Genomic DNA, 23,240 nt, shown 5'->3' with positions numbered 1-23,240 from the left:
AAAAGAAAAAAAAAAAAGGGATCCTTAATTTCTGGAAAACTAAGTTCCTTCCAGCTTATACATTAGGCAGAGAAATCAGCAAAGTTTTACGGAATGGCAAAATCTTACAGTGGAATGTTCTGAATAAACAATGAATTGAAGTGCATTTAAAAATGAGGGCTCCCAGAAATTAAATCCGTTAACTTTTTAGATTAGTTACTATCCTGATCGAAAGGAAACAGACTGCAGCACCAATTGGCTGACTTTGGATAAGTAATGGGGTACATTTTACCTGAGTAAAGGATGGGACTGGGTTGGAGGCTTTCCCTTCAGTAAAGCCTCTCTTGGTTAAAAATGGATTAAAGTTGACAGGGACCAACCGGGGGTAAATCTGAACCTTGCCAGTTCTGTATTTGGCGCCCCCATGCAGCTGGTTGGGCAGCAACTTGCAAAATCAAGATACTTTTACCTGTGGTTCCACAAAACAAAAAAAGATGATTTTCCTTTGTGTTGCAACCTGGCTCCCAGGGCTGTGGTGCAGCCAGCCCTGTCATAGGGTCATTCAGGGACAAAAGAGTAAGAATTTCTTACCAGAGTTCCACCTCTCTCTCCCTGTGCAAACTGGTTGAATGAATGGTAAAAATCACTGTTTATCGCCTACGAAGTTTTGATTAATGGGGAAAAGGATTTATGAGGATAGTCTTAAGCTGCCGCCAATCTGGTATGCTTGCTTGATGTGTCTTCCTCTATCATTCTATCATAAAAACAGCTACCTTAGAGTAGAACACAAGCTTGAAACCCCATAAGCCCACTGCTCAAGACTGCCCAGCAAGCTGGTCAGTAACAAACTTTGCTGCAGGTCCCTGACACAAACAAAAAAACTGGATGAGGTCTCCATCTCGTTTTATGTTCTTGGGACCTTGATCTTGTGACCACATGGTTATACTTTCTCTTGGTCTCTGCCTTCCAGGGAACAGGAATTTTAAAGTGCACATCATAGGTAGCTCTAAAAATCATCCTGAGTAGTTAAAAGCCTTTGCAAGCTCAAAACTAACTCCTCTAGACTCCTTTGGGAAAGGGCAATAGGGCAAAGGGCAGTGCTATAGCTCAGTTGCTAAGGTTTTGTCCTGAAGTGGCGACCTGGGTCCAATTCCCAGCTTAAGGAATGAGTCCTTTCTTGTGTGATATCTGCGTAACCGTTACCATTTGTTCATTCTCTCCCTCTCCAGGAACCGTCGAATTTTCATTTCTCAGAGTACCTGTGAGGTTGTTTTTGAGAAAGTTTAAAAGCCAGCAGTATCAGCCATTTGGCCTGGCCAAAGTTGGGTAACAGGAAACTTAAAAGGACCTTTAAAAAAAGGGTGCTATGGTTAAAAGTCAGCTTAATTAAAAGTGGATATTCAAGCTCTAACAGCCTGGGACCCCTTGGGAAACACAGGAGACGCCAGAGAACCCATTTTGAGAAAAACCTGTTTTCCTCATGAAACCCCAGGAATTGGAAGTGGATAGATTCCTTTCAAAATCTAAAGCTCTGCTCTGTTTTGCATTGCATTATCTAACATTTTTTACTTTTGGGGGTATCAGCAATTACTTCACATTATGAAAGAGCTTTGGGATGTAGTAATTAGGTAGGAAATATACTTTTGTCTAGTGGCAGCTATGGGAAAATACTCAGCTCTGCATGTTTGGATCAGAGAAGCATGCTTTTGGCCACCTAGAAAGTATGGAGATGTCCCCAATCCCACTGAGATGAGACTCCCATAGGGGGTGGGCTAATTACAAAATGGGCTGATTGGTTTTGGGTTGCTGTACAATTAAATGCATGGTAAAAGCACTGCACTGTCTTCTCCAATACTACCTCCCTCTCTTTTGGGGGACTCATAAAAATGGGACCCTTAATTTTGGGGATCTGTTTTTGCCTTCCAGCTGTGCCTGCTTATTAGGACCTAGAAACTGCATGTTGCCCTAGCCAGTTTTTCCAAGGATTCCACCCTAAAGCCAGAAATACAATTAAGAAACTTAGAAACTAGTAAATAAAAAAATCTTACAACTAATTTTCTACCATCTGTCTGTGTAGTTATATATGTGTGTGTACAGTGTCTACATTAAAAAGCTCTAATTAATTGGCTTAAAGAAAAACAAGTGCTTAAATCAAATATTTTGAAAAAAATAAAAACGCTAGTATTTTTTAATTCACATAATTTTAGTGATCTTTGGGAAATAAAAACAACTTGGAAGATTATTGGTAAAATAAAAACATTTGGTCTAAATTATGCGGGTCAAATATTAGGTTTGCTAAATGCTTTAAGGTCATAAACTGCTTCTTTGACTTTTAAAATAGAGATTTGCCTAACAAAAAAAAAAAAAAAAAAAAAAAAAAAGAGAGAGGGAGAGAGATTTTATATAAGAAACAATCCTGTATGGTAAATTCTTCTCCCAAAGTAAAAGAACTGGTTGTTTAAAAAGAGGGCTGTTTAGGACAAGTCAAAGTCGAAGCATACCACAGATGGTCTAAGTTGTGAAAGGAAATTTATGCATCAAAAGTAAAAGCTGCTAAGAGTTACCATTATAACTTGTAATTAAAAGTACTTAAAAAAAAAACAGTTTTACATGCAAGGTGTGTGAGTAAAGTGAAATGTGTTGTTGATAAAAGATTATAAGAAGGCATGGGAGTGTACATTTGTGCCTGGTTTGGAGGGTTAAGGGGTTTTTAAAGTAGATAACATAACACCAAAGGTTTAAGTTGGGGAAGGTTTGTAAAAACTAATCTTGTAAAAGAAATTGTTTGTGAACAGATTGACTAAATGTAAAGGGGGTACTATTCAGTGTTTCCCATAAATTAAACATTGAAATAAAGCACTGATCTATTCTTTCACAAAAATTGTAAAGGGTTATAAAAGGTTTATAAAAATCTCATTTCATGGTCAAACTGTTAAGCATAATATAAAGTGTTTTAAACCTTTAACATTTTTGATAGGTTTCCCAAAATCAAATTTCAGCTTCAAAATTGTCTTTTCTAAGTTCTAACTTTGGGATACTACAGAGGGCCAGTGAAGCATCCAAGAGAGGTAAACACAGGATCATCTGACATGTTAAGTTACATGGGAAGAATTGCCAAAATAAAAAATATTATATTTAACTTTCTTCAAGTCACATTTTAGTGTATGATATTAACATATGCTCCAAAATTGTATGGGATTTCTAAAATTAATATGTCTGTGTATATGCTATCAATCATAACTACCGTTATTATATTGTTATAGACCACAGAAATAACCAAATTTCCTTGTCAACTGTCTATAGCTATTTAGAGTCGTTTTCACAGTTAATTTTTTTTTTGAGACGGAGTTTCGCTCTTGTTACTCAGGCTGGAGTGCAATGGCGCGATCTTGGCTCACCGCAACCTCCACCTCCTAGGTTCAGGCAATTCTCCTGCCTTAGCCTCCTGAGTAGCTGGGATTACAGGCACGCGCCACCATGCCCAGCTAATTTTTTGTATTTTTAGTAGAGACGGGGTTTCACCATGTTGGCCAGGATGGTCTCGATCTCTTGACCTCCTGATCCGCCCGTCTTGGCCTCCCAAAGTGCTGGGATTACAGGCGTGAGCCACCGCGCCTGGCCTCACAGTTCATTTCTTAATGCTAGTGCAGTTTCTAAAAACTTCATGAGCATGAAAAATCCTAGAATATAGTATCTTTCAGGAGATTCATGAAAGGATGGAAAGGACCCTAAAAAGCACTCTTGAATACAGGTTTCTGTAATAACCTTAGAATCAAATCATTTAAACTGGGTAAGAATTCCTGGAAATTTAATAAAAAGACTTACTGGTTTATAAAACTGCTAACCCAAGTAGACAAAAATTAACTGAATACCAAGAAAATACTTTGCCAGATTTTCACATTAAATCAGCTGGTACTGAAATTGTCTAAATATACAATTTAAATGAACTCCATGGTCTAAATCACATTACATATGACAATTCATCAGTTATCAGTGCTATGCACCTAATTTGGAAAAACAACTGGTATTCAAGAGGACATAAGTCTAATGTTAATTAAGCATGGACACATGGAGAACAAGAAGGACAGCCACCTTGTCCTTCCTGAGTCCTTACAGCTTTTGTTACTAAAAGTTATGCATTCCACGACTCATCATGGAAAAGATAAAATAATTCAAATTAAATATATTGGTGTGATAACTTATAAACTGCTAAAACATTTTTTTTTCCTTTTCCTTTTTCTTTTTAAGATAAAGTCTCACTCTGTCGCTCAGGCTGGAGTACAGTGGCACAATCTCGGCTCACTGCAACCTCTGCCTTCCAGGTTCAAGCGATTCTCCTGCCTCAGCCTCCTCAGTGGCTGGGACTACAGATGTGTGCCGCCATGCCCAGCTAATTTTTATATTTTTAATAGAGATGGGGTTTCACCATGTTGGCCAGGATGGTCTGGAACTCCTGACCTCAGGCGATCCTCCTGCCTTAGCTTCTTGAAGTGCTGGGATTACAGGTGTCAGCCACTGTGCCCAGCCTACTAAAATAGTTTTATATCCAATGTTTAGTTTATCAAACATTCCTGAGAAGACAATCAAAGCTTCAGGTATATTTGGCTACCTAATGGGTCATTTAAACATTGGTAAAGGGATTTCATTCAATCGTCATTTTCAGTGCATGTTTTCTGGTTGTATAAAAGCTTTCCCAAACAAAAGGACTGATGTTATAACACTAAGTTATTATGCCACAGTGTATTTTTATGGTTCACTGAGAAAAATCAACCCTTTCACAATCTAGAACCTGAAGACTGGATTTTCTGAGAATATCAGAGAAAGATTGTCCTTCTCATCCATACTGCAACAAAACTTTGGGACCTTGTACTTTGGCTTTGTAATCTCACAACAGAGATTACTTTGGCTTCATAATCTCCCTCCACAATCTTGGAACTGTATACCCACTGGAATCCTCAAGGTAAAGGCTAACCAGGAAAATTTCTCCCCCACAAAAAATGGCATCCTTGATGTGAACAGTTTTTCCCAAGATCACAGATCAAGAGTTCTACTATCACGAGACTGTTATTTTTAAATACTTTCCCCTTGTTTATGCCTCTATGAACAGAAAAGAAAAGGGGGGAGGTCTGTTGTGTGCACTTATGGGGTATACTTTTATTTGTATTTTGCAGTCAGCCTTATACACAGATAACCTATGCCTTCATATATAAAACATGAAGGCCCAATGTAGGTAAGAAACTTTAATGGTACATACATTGCCTCATAATCAGTCAGAAACAGCACACTGATTCACTCTTCCTAACCATATCATGGGTTAAAGAGAACATTGTCAGGAGGTCTTCACTCTTCTAGAAGGACATCATTTGTTAGCTCCTTTTTTCCATGGTTTGGAATAAAAACGGCAATGATTAAAAATGTATCCCTCAAAAAAAAATTAAAACAAACAAAAATGTATCCCTCATGATATTCTTTATGGCAGTTTCTACTGTAATGTAGATTATAAAAATTCAGTTGTAGGGGATTAGTGAAAAAAACCACTTAGTTAAGTGAATAGACTCTTCATTTAGCTCATTCTCTGATCTATTTAATTTTAGGTGGTTTGTTTCACTGGGAACCTGGGTAAGAAGCTTACTCCAAACTCCTGGTATTTATCCTCCCGATAATCATGGTTACAGTCTCCCTGGTATGCTGCTGTATTCTCTCAAAGGTTTTAAATGTTTGCATTCAGCCATCACTAAAACGTCAAACGGTCTCTCTTCAACTGGAATGACAACAGCGGAAAGGAATGTGCAGCCATGAGTATACCATAACCTATATATGATGTGCTGAAACTAGAAACCCAAAATAATAACAGAGTGGCACTAAGCCCCTAAGTTTTGGTCACACTCTCACCTAAGTGAGAACCAGAACAGAAGGGTGAATTTTTTAAATTATGAGAGGCCATTGTTTTGGACTGACCTCAGGCACTAGGCCCCAATGGACCAAACAAAAATGTAGCTCATGTTAAAGGTAAAATAATCAAACTAAGATTTTAAGAAAACACATAGATCCTAGACCAGAACAGACCAGGTTTTGTTTTTCTCCTATGAACAGGACATTCCAGCATAAGGAGGTACCCTTTACTCAGTCCTTGTTCCTGCCTTTGCAAAACTCACTGTCCTACTGTTTTCCAGTGGCTTTCAAAACCAAGTAAGTATATTTCTGATGGTAATAGTGACATCAAAGACTAAAGTTTTGGTCAATCTCTGAAAATTAAAAAAAATGACCAAAAGTAGGGAACTGTTAAAGCAAACTAAACACGGCCTGAGACAGACTCTGTATTTCTATATTTGAGTTGTTGTGGATGAACTATAACCTGGTTTAATAGGCAGACCACACTGAAAACCTAATTGAAGAGTATGCGCCTGTAACAACAGCTAAGTCTTGGCCAGTCCCAGTGGCCACACATACTTCAACCACTCACAGACTGCTAAGTGCTCAAATTGTGTTCAAATAAGGCAAACGCCAATCTGTAACCAATCCAGCTGTTTCTACACCTCACTTCCGACTTCTGTACATCATTTCCTTTTTTTTTTTTGGTCTATAAATCTTCCTCCACCACATGGCTGCCCAGGAGTTTCTCTGAATCTGCTGTGATTCTGAGGGCTGCCCAGTTTGCAAATGGTTCATTGATCATTAAACTCCTTTAAATTTAATTCAGCTGAAGTTTTTAACAAGGTTTCATTTTCTCATTGGGCTGCCCTACAATTACTGAAGTCTTTCTCTGCTGCAATTCCCATTGTGTCTGCATATTGGTTGTTGCACCTGGTGGTCCCGTAACACTGGGTCTGATTAATTTGCTAAGGCAGCTCACAGAACTCAGGGAAACACTTGTGTTTACTGATTATAAAAAAAATACTGTAGAGGACACAGATGAACAGTCAGATGGAAGAGATGCAGAGGATAAGGTACTGGGTGGGTGTCCGGAGCTTCCATGCCCTTTCTGGGTGTGCCGCCCTTTCTGGGTGTGCCACCCTTTCAGTACCTCCACGTGCTTAGCAACACAGAAGCTCATCCAGTCTGTTGTTGAAGAGTTTTTGTAGAGATTAATCGCCAGTCCCAACCTTTACTGGAGGATGGGTCTCAAAGTTCTAGCACTCTAATCCTGTCTGTATTTCTAGTGAGTAGCCCCATCCTGAAGCTACAGAGGCCCTACCCTGTTAGCTCGTGAGCATAACCTAACATGTTAAGGGACTCATTATTAATAGAAGGTACTCCTTTCACTCAGGAAATTCCCAAGGTTTTTAAGAGCTCCAAGACAAGTATGGGGGAAAAAGACAAAAGACCAAATATATTTCACATTATACTATACCTAGTTTCTTCACCAATTCAATTCACTGGTCAAGCCCTTGACCTTGAAATAATCTGATACTGCTCCATAACTGAAATTCTGAAAACTACACTGTCTCATTCTCAGCTTCTAGCTTCCACTGTCTTCTTTTCTCTACAGCCTAGTTCTAGTGTCTTGCTCCACCCTGTCCTATCCTTTTCCTAGTTCAAATCTAACTTTCACACTGAAGTCTTTAAACCAGCCTAGATTCTATAGCACATTACTTGAATTACTACCTTCCTCTTCAGCAAAATCCAACATTTAGCCAGTCCTGTTATCTGTTTCGTCCACAAACATATCTCAATAACTAAGTGCTGCTAACAAAAACAACACAACTGAGTAAAATAATGCCAGCATATACTGATAGTACATCATATCTCAGACAAGCTGTGTGCTCGACAGTCCATGACAATTTCTAATCAGATTCCTCTCCGAGACTATTCCATACCTTTCTGAATCTCTTCAAGCCTCATATGTAAGCTGACCATATATATGGAATCTAAGTCAGATCATGACTCTCCTCTTTTTAAAACTTTCCCATTTTTTGTGGAGTAAGAGCCAAAGTCCTTAAACTGTCAGACCAGGTCCTACCTAACCTCTATACCTCTCCAGAAACCCCTGACAACAATGGCATCTCTGTGATCCTGCTGCCTCTGCTCTAGCCACACTGGGCTTGCAGCTCTGCCCACAGGCTCAAAGGTGTCTGTTTTAAGACTTATTGCACCAGCTGTTCCCTCTCCTTGAACAAGGCATTCTCCAGATAGCGACATGGCCAACTCCTTTGCCTCCTGTAAGTTTTTTTTTTTTTTTTTCAAATGCCACATGCTCTGTAAAGCCTACCTGGGTCATTCTATTTAAAACTACAGCACCACTCCTTTCTGGCCTCAATATCCCAATCTTCCTTACCTTGCTCGATTAGTCTCATTTTTCCCACACCACTTATCTTCTAATCTCTTATATAATTTACTTACTATGTTTACTACTTATGGTCCCCCAAGAGTAGAGTTTTTTCACTGTTTTTTTTTTCTTCACCGTATCCCAGGTGCCTAAAACTAGGGCTTACTGGCACATAGAAGAGGCTCAATAAATGTTTCTTGAGGGAATAATTAGATGAAACTATTCCCTCCTTCCTTTGAGTCATTGACCCCATTTTCCTTGTATTATTCTACTGCCATTCTCTTTCCTGTACCCTCAACTGCTCACTCCATCAAAAGTACCTTTGCAAAGATTACGACAGTGAGAGAAATCTAGCATGGCTGATTCCATCTTCCTGCTAGCCTCACTGGCTGGCTGTCTTCGCTTGTTCCTGGGTATAGAGCAAGTTAACCATGGGAGGAATTTATAGTTTAATTTCGACACCAAGATAACAGTCCCTCCCTAAAACTGATGCTCTCCTTGTTTGGGGACTGAAACTACCTTTGTAAAACTAATAAAAGGCCACAAGATTAGGATTATGGGAAGGGCCTAAATTCTGATTAAATGTATGTATAGTTTCTTCTTTCTTTTCTTTTTGAGAAAAGGTCTCATTCTGTTGCCCAGACTGCAGTACAATGGTGCAATCTCAGCTCACTGCAACTTCCACCTCCCAGGCTCAAGCAACTCTACTGCCTCAGCCTCCTGAGTAGCTGGGAGGTGTGCACCACTGTGCCCAGCTAATTTTTGTATTTTTTTGTAGAGACAAGGTTTCACCATGTTGCCCAGGCTGGTCTTGAACTCCTGAGCTCAGGTGATCTGCTCACCTTGGCCTCCCAGAGGGCTGGGATTACAGATGTGAGCCACTGCACCTGGCCTATATATGTAGGCATAGTTTCTGTAATCCCTTACTGTTCAGGAGTCATGGGGCCAGAGGTCACAAGATTTGTAACTTCCCTGATGGCTCCTATAGATAACATCATTATTGTAAAACCTAAGATTGGTCTTCTGAATTTTTTGTGTGTGTGCATGGGGGGTGGGGGAGGGAATGGAGTCTTGCTCTGTCACCCAGGCTAAAGTGCAGTGGTGCGATCTTAGCTCACTGCAACCTCCACCTCCCAGGTTCAAGCGATTCTCCTGCCTTGGCTTCCCAAGTAGCTGAGATTACAGGTGCCTACCATTGTGTCTGATTAATTTTTGTATTTTTAGTAGAGACAGGGTTTCACCATCTTGGCCAGGCTGGTCTCGAACTCCTGACCTTGTGATCCACCCACCTCAGCCTCCCAAAGTGTTGGGATTACAGGCATGAGCCACTGCGCCTGGCCTGAAATATTTTTTATACTGACCCCACCTGGACTTGTGACTCATGACTCAGCCAGTCCTACTGCCCCCATCCAGAGACAGGCTGGGCACACACACACCATTTTCCACACCCCTATGATTTGATCCTCAAAGCAGTCAGCAGCACTCATCCCCTAGTTCTCTGCTCACCAAGCTATCTTTGAAAAACACTAACCTCTGAGCCTTCAGGGAGACTGATTTGAGTAATGAAGTAACTGTCTCCTGAGTGGGCAGCATCACATTAATAAAACTTTGTGTACTCCAACAGCACAGTCTCAGGGAACTGGTTTTGTCTGTGCAGCTGGCAGGAAGAACCTACTGGGCAATTACACCACTGGCTTCTTTCTTTCATTGTGTACAGATATGCCATCAAGAAAGTAGGTCTTTATGTGATATCTGCCCAATTTCTCTTCTTCCTGCTATCAGCAGAATTTCTTAAAACAACAGCCTTGGCCTGGCATGGTGGCTCACACCTATAATCCCAGCACTTTGGGAGGCTGAGGCAGGCAGATCACCTGAGGTCAGGAGTCTGAGACCAGCCTGCCAACATGGCGAAATCCCATCTCTACTAAAAATACAAAAATCAGCTGGGCACGGTGATGGGTGCCGGTAATCCCAGTTTCTTGGGATGCTGAGGCAGGAGAATCCCTTGAATCCAGGAGGCAGAGGTTGCAGTGAGCAGGGATAGCACCACTGCACTCCAGGCTGGACGACAGAGAGAGACTCCATTTCAAAAAAAATCAAAAACAAAAACAAAAACAAAACCCCCAAACCAGCCTCCTCTTTTTCCCTACCTCCCATACCAAAATGCTCCTATTACAACCAGCAAGGAGCTTCTCTTCATACCTTCTAGGCCCTTCATTCTGTTACACATAATTACTCTCACTACTTGCATCCTACCTGTTCAAACTCTTTCAGACTTTCTTCTGGTGTTCTTACCATGGAATTTCCTTCTGGTCTTGATAATAGGCTCCCTTTTCTCTTAAATCTGAATGCAGGCTCTATACATTTTTATCTGGACAATGGCCTTTATGTCCATTAGGTGATGAACTCCCAATTTATGATTACTGTCTAGATCCTTTTCTGGCTCTCACCATCCACCTGAAAACTAGAATAGGACTTAGCCACCTGGATTGCTCAACATCTTTTGTATCTGGGACACAAAAGATCCCACATGATACTCAATGATTGCCTCTTCCTCCTACTCCCCAAATATGTGCTTCCTTTGGAGCCCAACTAGTTCAAGACAAAACGCTATATGAAAGTCAGCCAAGGATCTTCCTATTTCCTTGAATGCAGCAATTTATCAAATTTCATAAAATCAGCACTTTGGAGAGTACTGTGCAAACTAGAGAGGCTGTGTAAGAATGAAGAGAAATGGTCAAGAAGATGAAAATGACAAAAGTTCACAGATACACAAATTCAAAAGAGATCTTAGGTTCCTAAAACTGTAATTAGAAAAATAATGATAAAAAAAAAAAAGACCCGAGACTGCAAAAACCAATAGGTTTAATATGTTTAAGGCAAAATAAAATTCCTTACATGAACTTGTTTAAATTATAAAAAAATATATCCTATTAGAACACAAGGAAAAACAGCCTGTCTTCCTAGACCTAACTATCATGCTGGTCTTAAACTTTTCGGTTTTATTAAGAACCAGAAAACCACAGAGGAATTAACTGCAGAATTTAAAGAGAAAGCATGTGATCTAAGAATTGTAAGAAAATTCAATTTGACAGACATGTTAAAGACATCTTCAAATATTTAAATGCCCCCAAATCCTGCACACATGCTATGATCTGAGTATTTGTGTCCCTCCACATAGGAAGTCCTAACCTCCAAGTTATGGCATTCTAAGGTGGGGCTTTTGGGGAGGTGATCAGGTCATGAGGGCAGAGCGCTCCTGAATGAGAACAACGATCTTATAAAAGAGACTCAAGAGAGCTCATGGACCCTCCAACATGTGAGGTTACAGTGAAAAGAGGTCTGTCTGTGAGCCAGGAAGTGGGCCTGCACCAAACACCTTATCTGTCAGTACCCTGCTTTAGACTTGCCTGCCTCCAGAACCATGAGAAAGAAATTGCCATTGTTTATGAACCACCCAGTTTATAGTATTTTGTTACAGCAGCCTGAACGGACTAAGACACCACATATCCTTCCTGAGAAAATTATTTCCATTGATAGAAGGACTCAAAAACAAAGAAGTTCAAAACATAAAAGCTGTGGTACACAAAGGATCATAGCAGTGTGCTAACCTGAGAAAGGACAGACAGTGCTTGTGGACTTGGAACAGGCAGGTCACCTTCTGGGATAGCTCATTTGCCACCCTGGCTTTCTTCCCACCCAGCTCTATCTTTCGTTGTTACAAACCCCAGAGATGTTAACAGCTAAGATGCTCAGATCCTGAAGGGATGACTTGGTGACATTCTCATCTCTACTTACATGTTCGAACTATACATCTATGAGAAAGCCTCTTTCCTTACAGCACAACTTTTTTTTAACCAACAAAAAATTTAACTTTTTTGATGTTAAAACCATTAACTTTTCCTTAAAGCATAAATTAACTTTTGCTGTTCTTGCCTAAGTCTAGAATGTATGTTTGTATGTTAATGATAAATTAATTCAACATAACAATGTAACATAAAATATCCATACCTGAGATAAGATTTGATGTTCTGCCACTATCATCCTTTACGACCTTTTGTCCAAGTTAGCATGATATATTTCTCCATCTTCCTTACTGCTGATTTAAAACCTCTCAACCTTCAAAGTACTTCTTAACTAGATAAAATCCACACCAATACTTAAATCACCCTATGTGTACATCTATGTATATAATCCTGAATAAATTTAAACATGTGAATTAACACAAATATATTTGCAGTTTCTGAAGGTAACACCTGGTGAGTGAGCACAGACTATCGATGTGTGAGGACAGAGGAGGCAGTTCTACCTCTTCCCTATCATCACAGTGAAAGGGCAACGATTCCTCTACAGTCATTTCATCTCCAACTGCCAGAGCCCCTCACTGCTTCGGTGGTTAGTAGCAGGAGGTACTTCACTATAAAACACACAAACACACACTATAAAACACACACGCACACATACACACATGCACGTTTAGAGACGGGATCTTGCTCTGTCACTTAGGCTGGAGTGCAGTGGCACGATCGTAGCTCACCGTAACCACCAACTCCTGACTCAAGCAATCCTCCCTTCTTTACTTCTCGGGTAGCATACCACAGCACGTGGTCTGAAATATTTACAAAGCATCTCCCAATTGTTCAACATTACTCCAGGAAATTTAACTCTTAGTTTTCTCAACTGAATTATAACTCCACTAGAGGTACAAACCAGGGGATTTCCTTCTATATCTTCAGAGTACCTAAAATCTACCAACGTAAAACAGTTATAAAAGAATTTAACAGTGGAACTTTTTACTGATCCCCCTACCAAAGGGTGGACATTACACAGAACTGTAACCCTTTTGGCACCTAGAACAAATGAGTATAATATATGTTTTCACTGCCCTTAAGTAGTTTACAATCTAGTTATAAATGGGTAATTAAATATTCCAAAATAGGAGACATGCCAAACATGAGTTATAAGTTTATAAACATACTGTGTATTGGGGGAAAAAAAGAAAAGGCTAACTGAACTACAGTGGTCAGTTGAAGGCTGCAGGATACCTTTGAAAGAAAAACTTAAGAGCACTGGAGAAGATAGAAAGTCATTCTAGGTTAAAGGGGAAATGCTACTTGAAAAGGCACAGAGTGTCAATATGTAAAGATGGGCCTTTTCAGGGTAATGAGAAATGAGGCTGGAATTGTAGGATTTTTTAATTCCTAAGGAGTAACTGAAGTTCTGAGCAGGAAAGTGATATGATAAAAGCAGGAGTAAGGAAAAGTTAATATACAGCAAGAAGGATAAAATGAACTTAGTTGCTTCTGAAACTATATTTTACTTTATAGAGAAATCTGCTCAAAACAATTAACTAACTGTTCAGTCTTCATTGACCTTGGAATTTGAACACAGGAGTCAGCTGAGAACTAAACTGCATCAACTTAATTTAGATCCTGGATTACTGTTTTCTGTATTACATGAAATTTTGCATTCTTTACCATTAGCTTATGCATACAACATTAAAGAGTCACCAAAAATATGAGTCTGAACATCTTGGGGGATATAACACCCATAATTGATTTAGTCATTCTATTACTCTTAGAAATTTAGATTGTCCCCAGTTTTAATGCACTATAAAGAGTATCCTCATACACAACATTTTTGTCCATATTTTAAGTTCTTCAAGAACTTAATTCTTAATTCTTAGTAGTATTACTAGGTTACTGGAGACATAATATATTGGTTATTAGAGATATGTGTATATATATGTGTGCATGTATATTGGAGATATAACATACCGGTTTTTGGTTATACACCCATACATGTATATATACGTGCATATTATATATATACACATTATATATACACATTATATATACACACACACACCTCCAATAACCAATATGTTATATCCTGTTTATATATGTATACATGTATACATACATATACACACACATCTCTAATAACCAATATATTCTATCTCCAATAACCTAGTAATACTCCTCCTAGGAATTTCTTGTACATGTATATATGTATACATGTATATACACACACACATATCTCCAATAACCTAGTAACATATATATGAATTCTCATACACATACATTTTTTAATATTTATTTTTATTTTTTGAGACAGGATCTTGCTATTTTGCCCAAGCTGGAGTACAGTGGCTATTCACAGGTGTGATACCCCTACTGATCAGATGAAAGTTTTGACCTGCTCACTTTCTGGATTGGGCTAGTTCACCTCTCTTTAGGCACTCTAGTGGTCCTCTGCTCCACGGAGCTCATCATATTGATACCAAACTTCGTGCAGACACCTGATCAGCAGTGCATACTATAGCCCAGAACTCCTGGGCTCAAGCGATCCTCCCGCTTCCACACTAAACAGGGGTACATAACTATTTTTAAGGTACTTAATACAACAATTCTTTAGCCCTAATTCTGGTGGGAGAGATACAGCCTCAGAATAGTGGAGACAGGTTATATCAAGCATATCTGCGGTTGCACTAATACAGTTGTCTATATTTCATGAAAAGTTTTGCATACTCTACTACAATGACAAACTGGGCAGTCACTTTCATTGTACGGTGAGAATCATTATCATGGGTATGTTACCTCCACATAAAGTTCACATTACAACATTTTCCATATTCTGGACTTCAAGGTGTCATCAAAGTTGAAAAAAGAATATTTTATAAAACAGCTCTGATATTTTTAAGTCCTCAGTAGTATCAAACATTATATTCAATCACCTCAATATAAATGAATTCCTATTTCCCATTTTGGCTAAATTTCAGATCCTATAATCCCCAACATAAGATGAAAACCTAGTAAAGTAGGTGCTATCCTTGTTTCTACTGTGGCTCAATGCTTACACAAAAACTACTTGAAACAATTTAGCACAGTTCTGTTCAACAAGTCTTTCTGAAATGATGAAAATGATCTATATCTGTGCTGTTCAATAAGGTAGCCACTACACACAGGTGACTACACAATACCCGAAATGTAACTAGTGTGACTTAAGTACTAATTTTTAGTTCCAATTTTAGTATATGTGCTGATGAAGCGAGCAAGAGTACTAATTTTTCAACTTTATTTTAATTACTTTAAGTTACAATAGTAACAAGTGGCTGATGGCTACTGTATTGGACATGGCTTCACAGTATACAGAAAGACTTCCACTATAAGATTTTCTATAGTTACAAAAAAGAACTACAATAGATAAAACAGTTAACTAAATTACTGGTTAGACAAGGTAGGAGAAAGTGTTGGCTGCCTACTAAGCATCCACTCTCCTGTTCCCTCATCAGAGGCCCCGTTTTGCTCAGGTAGCTGTCTACCCACCCCTCAGCTTCAATGATGGATCCTGATAAAAAGATAGGGCTCACAGCATTGTGTGGCTGGCTGACTGCTGGTCCAGGGGTGGGCATGTGACTCAGGGGAGTCTAAGAATTTTGAGGAGAACTTCAATTTCACGGCTTGGGGACCTAATTCTCTCTCCTAAACTGGGGGCGAGAAAGGAACACAACATACGGATTCTGGGGGTTCTAGCAGCCACTCTGTAACCTTGAATGAAGTGACATGATCTGGCTCTGTGTCCCCACTCAAATCTCATTGCAAATGGTAATCCCCACATGTTGAGCAAGGGACCTGGTGAGAGCAACTGGATCAGGGGGGCGGTTTCCCTCTTGCTGATCTTGTGACAGGGAGTTTTCAACAAGATCTGATGGTTTTAAAAATGGCAGTTTCCCCTGTTCCCTCTCCCAGCCTCCTGCTGCCTTGTGAAGAAGGTGCCTGCTTCCCCTTTGCCTTCCACCATGATTGTAAGTTTCCTGAGGCCTCTGTAGCCATGCCAAACTGTGACTCATTAAATCCCTTTTGTTTATAAATTACCCTGTCTCAGGTAGTATTTTTATAGCAGTGTGAGAATGAACTAACACAGGGAGCCAGCCTGTGTTAGGACAAAGCTGATTTAAAAGTCTAATTGACTCACAGTTCAGCATGGCTAGAAGAGGCCTCAGGAAGCTTCAATCATGGCAGAAGGCAAAGGGAAAGCAAGGCACCTTCTTTACAAGGTAGCAGGGAGTGCTGAGTGAAAGGGGAAAGAGTTCCTTATAAAACATCAGAGCTCATGAGAACTCACTACCACGAGATCAGCACAGGAGAAACTGCCCCCATAATTCAATTACCTCCACCTGGTCTCTCCCTTGACACATGGGGATTATAATTCAAGATGAGATTTGGATGGGGACACAAAGCCTAACCATATCACCTAATTACCCTCCAAAGGCTCCACATCCTAATACCATCACACTGGGGATTAGGGCTTCAAGACAGGAATTTTGGGAGGCACAAACATTCAGTCCACAAAATAAGTCTATCATTCATAATTACTCTCTGCATATACCTCCAAATCTGGGCTGCTCTGTCTTTATCACATTAGTTTGGCTGAACCTTAACTGTGTCAAATCCAATCTGACACCTGTGTGTAAGCTGTATAAGAAAATAAACCACGCTGATTGATCTCAACTTAAACTCATACCTACTAACTTCCCTACTCCATTTACTTCCAACTCTCTTATTGCACACCTTAACTCTTTTCAAAGGTCCAATGCCTTCTTCTTATAAGAACTAATATTTCTCAATCACATAAAATGTGTCTGTGTCAATGCACAACTGTAGTAAACTAAGCCAGACAATAATGAGATCTTTCCAGCCCTTACTCCACTTTTATTCCCAACCTAACACCCAATTAGAATCCCACCGTATCACTCCAAAGGGAAGAACACCACTCATGAGAACCAAAAGAAAAGGAGCTAAAGGAAGGTTTATTCCCATGAAAGGCTTATGTATATTTCTAAGACTCCAGTCACTGGAAAACAAAACCATATATAGTCATGTGCCCCATAATGACATTTCCATCAATGACACACTGCATATATGGTGATAGTCCCATAAGATTATAATACTATATTTTTTCTATACCTTTTCTATGTTTAAATACACAAGTACTTACCACTGTGCTACAACTGCTACACTATTCAGTACAATTACATGCCATATATGTTTGTAGCCTGGGACAACGGGCTATACCATATAGCCTAGGTGTGTAGGAGGCTCTATTATCTAGGTTTGTGTAAATACACTCTGTGATGTTCACACAATGACAACACTGCCTAATGATGCATTTCTCAGAATGCATCCCCATTGTTGAGCCACACATGACTATTACTGTCCTGGAGCCTGGCTTGTCAGATCAGCACTCTTCCTCCATTCTGGGTGCTCAAAAAAGCAGGAGGTTTCAATGGAGATTTTCTTCTCCTGTTAAAGCTTGAAGCCAAAAATCCCAAATCAAATAAAAATTAAACTTGCATTTAGTTGAAATCTAGGCAATCAGAAAGTACCTTAATTTTGATAAGAGGGAGAAAAAAAAAGTAATGTCATAGATTTCTTTGCTAAATAAGCCCAATAATGTATAGGCATGCCACAATGTCAATACAGAAATAGTCTTTTGGGACACACCCCAAGGTGAACCCTAGTGAGCTACATCCTTGTAGAATCTTCTCCCCTTGAGTGTGGGTGGAACCTGTCACTTACTTCTAAGCACTAAACGGTAGAAAAGATAGAAAGGACTCCATCTTAGCAGACTGGAGAAAGAGTCTCCCTCCTGCTGGCCTCAAGGAAACAAAGTGCCATATGATGAACTGCCTACGGACAGGGCCGCATACAGGGAACAGCCTCTAGTCCCTGAGGGAGGCCACCAGTCAACAGGAAGAAGATGGCACACTCACTCATGCAGGCCAAAAGATGAACTCTGCCTACAACCTGAATGAGTTTGCAAACAGATTCTTCCATAGTTGAACCTCCAGATGAGAACGTAGCCTGACTGACACTTTGAGGTGCTAAGCAGCAAACCAGCTAAGATGTGCCATATTCCTGACCCAGAAAAACTGAGATAATAAACCTGTGTTAAGCTGCTAAATTTGGGGGTAATCTGTTACACAGCAATGGAAAACACAAGCCTACTCTCCTTTGGAAATTTTCCCAACCACTGCATGAGTCAGGATTATTTTCATCTTCTCAGAGTCTTTGTTACAGGGACTCCAAAAATGGCAGGCCATACAGACCCTGAGCACAACTGTATAAAAGGAGCAACCTTAGGTTTAGTCATAGTTGTCTGCATTAGAACTACAGAATATTAAGACTTGGAAGAAAACTGAGAGGCCCCTTAGTGCCATCCTTTATGTTTACAGATAAGGAATGCAAGGACATGTAATAGTTCATAACTTGTTCCTGGATTACTGGGGGGAAAAAAAGAGACGAGAGCAAGAGAGCGACAGAGTGCGAGCTGCTAGTCTAATGGATTTCCCATATCTCCACAAATTGCCCACGTGTATAAATTGTCTTTTCCCTGAAAATAAAGGATTGAGAGCCAAACTATAAATTTCATTTCTATCTCCTACATTGAAAATCAGGTTTAACACAAATTTATTGTTATTAACTAAAACATGCTCAGCAATAGGAATTTACTTGATAAAGAAAATAATGCCTATGTTTGTTAAACCAAAAAAGGATATATGAGATATTATACATATATTTTACACCAAGGAAATTGCAATAGCATCTGTTTCACCTTGGCTTTAGTGAAAAATACTCATAACCTTCTCTGTGGGGTTAACTAGTTTTGTCAGTGTTTATTGTATCAAATATATTTCAGAAAATGTGATTTGATCATCAGAGTACCAGAAGCCATGTTGTAATGAAGAGCACTTGTATTCTGGGTCCAATTTTAAAATATGTCTTTTTAAAATCTTGCATTTACAGTGATGAATATGGCAAGAAAAATAAAATAAAAACTTGCATTTAGAACTTGAAATAGGTCTGCTTTATTTTACATGGTGTGCCATACAAATAAAATTTTTCTTAACATTACAGATGACAGTCGTTTGGCAAACACTACATTGCAAGCCCATCACTGTTTATCTAATTCTTCTAATTTTAACAAATGACTCAAATTACAATGCAGCCTAATTAGCAGCTCAAACTATAACAAGAATTTCAGTATTTCGAATAGCAAGGAAGAGTTACTATAATCCATGCTTAGGTTAAAAAATCAAGGACTCCAAATAAAACACTATGTTTAATTCAATTTATGAAGTCCAATAAGTTACAAAGGCAATGTAGAAGAAGTAGGTGAAAATGGGGAAGCCCTAATTTTTAAGTCTGCCTTGAAAATAATTTTTGGTTAACAATGAGACTTTCCAACAGGACTCATCTTGCCATTGGCATCACAAAATCTGAACCACCCACCTCCCCTTTCTCTGGGAGGACCCCTTCCTTCCTAATGTCTGATGCTTCTTCCCCCACCTCCATTCTTTGCCCACTGCTGCACATGCTTAAAGCCCAGCTACCCTTTCACCCACAGAAGTCGTAGACCACTGCTACCATAGTTAATTCTCAGAAGTAATAAACTCAGAACTTGAAAGCACATAATGCCTACAAGACTGTTCACTATTTCAAACTTCTGCTCTGGTTCACAGGAATTCAAAAAAATCACTCTATTTTTTCTGCTGTACCAAGACAAAAAAATTCTACAATCACACTTAAAGACATGGACTAATTACTTCTCATGACACTGCAATAGCAGTTTCAGTTGTATTAAGAGAAGCTAAAAATGAGCAGGTTCTGTGCTAAGCACTGTATCATCTCATTTATTCTATAAAATCACTCCGTGAGAAAATTAAAACACAAAGTTTGGTCACTTACTCAAGGATGACACAGTTAGCAAATATAATACTTGTATAACCAGGATTTGAACACATGCCATCAGCTTGTGCTCTTAACTGCTGAAATACTCTAGTCATTTTTTTAGTCAGCTGCATGACTTGGTGGCCCATGGTTAAGCATACAGTTTCTACTAAGCCCAGTAGCAAGCCCAAAAGCTCTCAATCCTTTTTCTTAATACAAGAGCGGTTACCTGCAAAGGATGGAAAGGCTTTGCTCCAAAATCCTAAGGATCTACACTGTAATTTTCTCCTATATGGCCTGCCAAAGGTTTCATACAGCATATTTCAATCTGCCTCTACATTTCAAGCACCATAACCTCTGCTGGGTCATATGGCCTGAGTGGCAGCGCAGTTTGCACAACACCCTGGACCTGTTGCAGAGTTGCTTTTTGTTCTGGGATCCATTCAAAGCCAGCAGCATTTCAAGTCACTCAGTAAACAACCTGAAATAGCACACCCAAATGAGTAATTTGTCACTTCCAAAATCCAAAGAGGACCACTAGATCTTGCTTCTCTCTTTTTGCTGTAGGTGGTAACACGCCCTACACCACACCAGTGGACCCCTAGACATTTCACTGAGGTAGAAGGCCCTGAATATTTGTTGGAATTATTTCCCACTCTCTGACACCCAAATGTCTTACCAGTAAGTCTAGAGTAGTTGTTCCTTCTTGCCCACCAGGTCCAATCAGCATAATGTCATCAATGTGATGGGCCAGTATGATGTCCTGTGGAAGGGAAGGGCGATCAGGGTCTGTATTTGTTTGCTGCAGCTGCTGTAATAGAGAACCACAAACTGAAGAGCTTACACAACAGAAATGTACTGTCTCCAGCTCTGGGATTAGAAGTCCAAGATCAAGGTGTCAGCAAGGCTAGTTCCTTCAAGGGCAGTGAGGAAGAATTTCATGCCTCCCGGCTTGCTCCTGATGGTTTGCTGGAAATGTGTGACATTTCTTGGTGTTCCTTTACTTCAATGTCACATGGCATTCTCCCTGTGTGAATATCTGTGTTCAAATTTCTCCTTTTTTAAGAACACCAGTCGTGCTGGATTAGGGGCCCAGCCTACTCTAGTATGACCTCATCTTATCTAATTACATTTGTAACTACCCTATTCCCAAATAAGGTCATATCCTGAGGTACTGAAAGCTAGGATTCCAATATGTGAGTTTCTAGAAGACATAATTCAACTCATAACAAGATCCCTGTGATCTAAATTACAACACAGAGTTGGAGAGTTGATATCCCCAAGGTAGGACAGCGAAGGTGTATTTCTGGCTTTGTTAGTTGAAAGAAAACTACCTGGCCAGGCGCGGTGGCTCATGCCTGTAATCCCTGCACTGTGAGAGGCTGAGGCTGGCAGATCATGAGGCTAAGGGTTTAAGACCAGCCTGACCAACATGGTGAAACACCATCTCTACTAAAAATACAAAAATTAGCTGGGTGTAGTGGTGTACGCCTGTAATCCCAGCTACTCAGGAGGCTGAGGCAGGAGAATTGCTTGAACCCGAGAGGCGGAGGTTGCAGTGAGATCGCGCCACTGCACTCCAGCCTAGGTGACAGAGTGACACTCTGTCTCAAAAAAAGAAAAGAAAAGTGCTTTTGGTGATCTTACTAATAAATACTTACTAAGGAAAACATTTAGCTGATCAATAACTGCATGCCAGCTACTGGGGATAGGTTCTCAAGCAATGAAATGACATCTGGAACAACAGCTACAATTAATCACCACTCAGTTAAGTTTATGATAATCCACTGTCATGTTCCAAGATCAATCTGTTTTCGGCAAAGGCCAAATGGGAGAGCTGAATGGGAATATGTCAAGAATCACCACCCCTGCATCCTTAAGTGCACTAATCTCTGCAATTCCTCCGGAAATGCGGTATTGATTTTGGCTTACTATTATTCCAGGAAGAGGCAGCTCTAGTGGCTTCTACTTGGCCTTTCCTACCACAATAGCCCTCACTCCACAGGTCAGGGAACCAGGGTGGGGATTCTGCCAGTTGTTGAGTATGTCTATACCAGTTATTCATCCTGGAACTGGGGAAGTAACCACGTGATGAATATGGGGACCCACTCTGAGGACGACCTGGGTTAAACTTCCATTGACCACCTAAACTTAACAAGCCCCTACTCTGAATGGTGGGCCAAAATGACACTTTGAGTGTCCTGGAATTAGTGTCAGTTCAGAGTTAAGTGTTCAGTCATCCATGAGAAGTCTGCTTATTTCTTTTTCTCCAATGCACACTTACCCTGATAAACCATAGGTCCTTCTGGGAAAAGCTGGGGAAAAAAACTAACAGTACAAATTCTTGGCAGCACAATGCGGTCTTTCCTCAAAAGGATCCAGCCTCCCCTCATTCAAGGGGTTCTAGGACTGTAAAATTACCCAAATCTGGGAATTGATTGAGGGACCATAACTCTTTCTTTTGGTAATTCAAGTAAGGCTTCCATTCACTTGACCTAGAACTCTTGCTTATACAGATCAATTCAGGATTCAGTAGACTGCCCATGGAATTCTCTTATACAGACACCATGACTACCTACCCAATGCCATGGGACTCTCGAGTCAGACTGTTCAGACTGTTGCTTTGACTCCACTGTACCCTATGATGGCAACATGCCCACTTAGTCTTTGGTGATCACATGGTCCCTGCCACTCGGGATCCAACCATCCCTGCTGCAGTTAAGGACCCTAGTCAGTGGCAGCAGCTCACACTGCAATCTCTGATCTGCAGAGAAGGGCAGCCCCAGAGCTCTTCATGGACACCTGAGGAGAACCAGCAATGTCTTGCAAGGTAGCTACCTCAAGGGAGGCCATTACAGCTTCACCAGGCAAAGCAAGGTTAACTTCCTCAAAGGTGAAAGAATTGCTTCTACTGGCAAAAAACAGTGAGTAAAATTTAGGAGTTCAACATCCCCAGCTTCATCAGGATGTTCCCATATGGCCCTATTCCAAATCTGAGGATCCCATTCTTTCCCAATCAATGCCCTAATTTTAACAGCAGACCAAGGTGAGAGGGAATTCAGTTTGCACTGTAATTCAGCCACCTACAGGATGGGACTCTGGGTTTGGTTTTCACCAATCTCAGCTATGCAACTACAGGAGATAATGGGTTTTAGGGCAGACACAGAAACTTTCGGGTCACTTTTTTGGAGCTTCAATTGGGAATTTGAAGGCTTAAGCCCACCCTTATTTTCTTTCTTTCTTTTTTTTTTTTTTTTTTTTTT

The 23,240-nt window shown here is 40.0% G+C and overlaps 1 protein-coding gene across 4 annotated transcripts in view; it reads right to left on the bottom strand.

Moving 5' to 3' along the window:
• Window positions 1-23,240, bottom strand: part of FAM210A (family with sequence similarity 210 member A) — a 51,947-nt gene that overhangs the window by 24,572 nt on the left and 4,135 nt on the right. The window contains exons 2-3 of one of the 4 annotated variants that reach the window (XM_037727853.1): window positions 20,657-20,788; window positions 5,612-5,740 (exon numbers count right to left, since the gene is read on the bottom strand). The exons of 2 other annotated variants lie outside the window; for them this stretch is intronic. The gene's annotated coding sequence lies outside the window, so the exon portion shown is untranslated. The remainder of the gene's footprint in view (window positions 1-5,611; window positions 5,741-20,656; window positions 20,789-23,240) is intronic. One more of the 4 variants, XM_017498510.2, reaches the window with a different exon arrangement.

The sequence above is a fragment of the Cebus imitator genome, unplaced genomic scaffold (genome assembly GCF_001604975.1).
Source record: "Cebus imitator isolate Cc_AM_T3 unplaced genomic scaffold, Cebus_imitator-1.0 Scaffold242, whole genome shotgun sequence".
NCBI classification, from domain to species: Eukaryota; Metazoa; Chordata; class Mammalia; order Primates; family Cebidae; genus Cebus; species Cebus imitator.
This window is presented reverse-complemented; position numbering and strand designations above follow the sequence as displayed.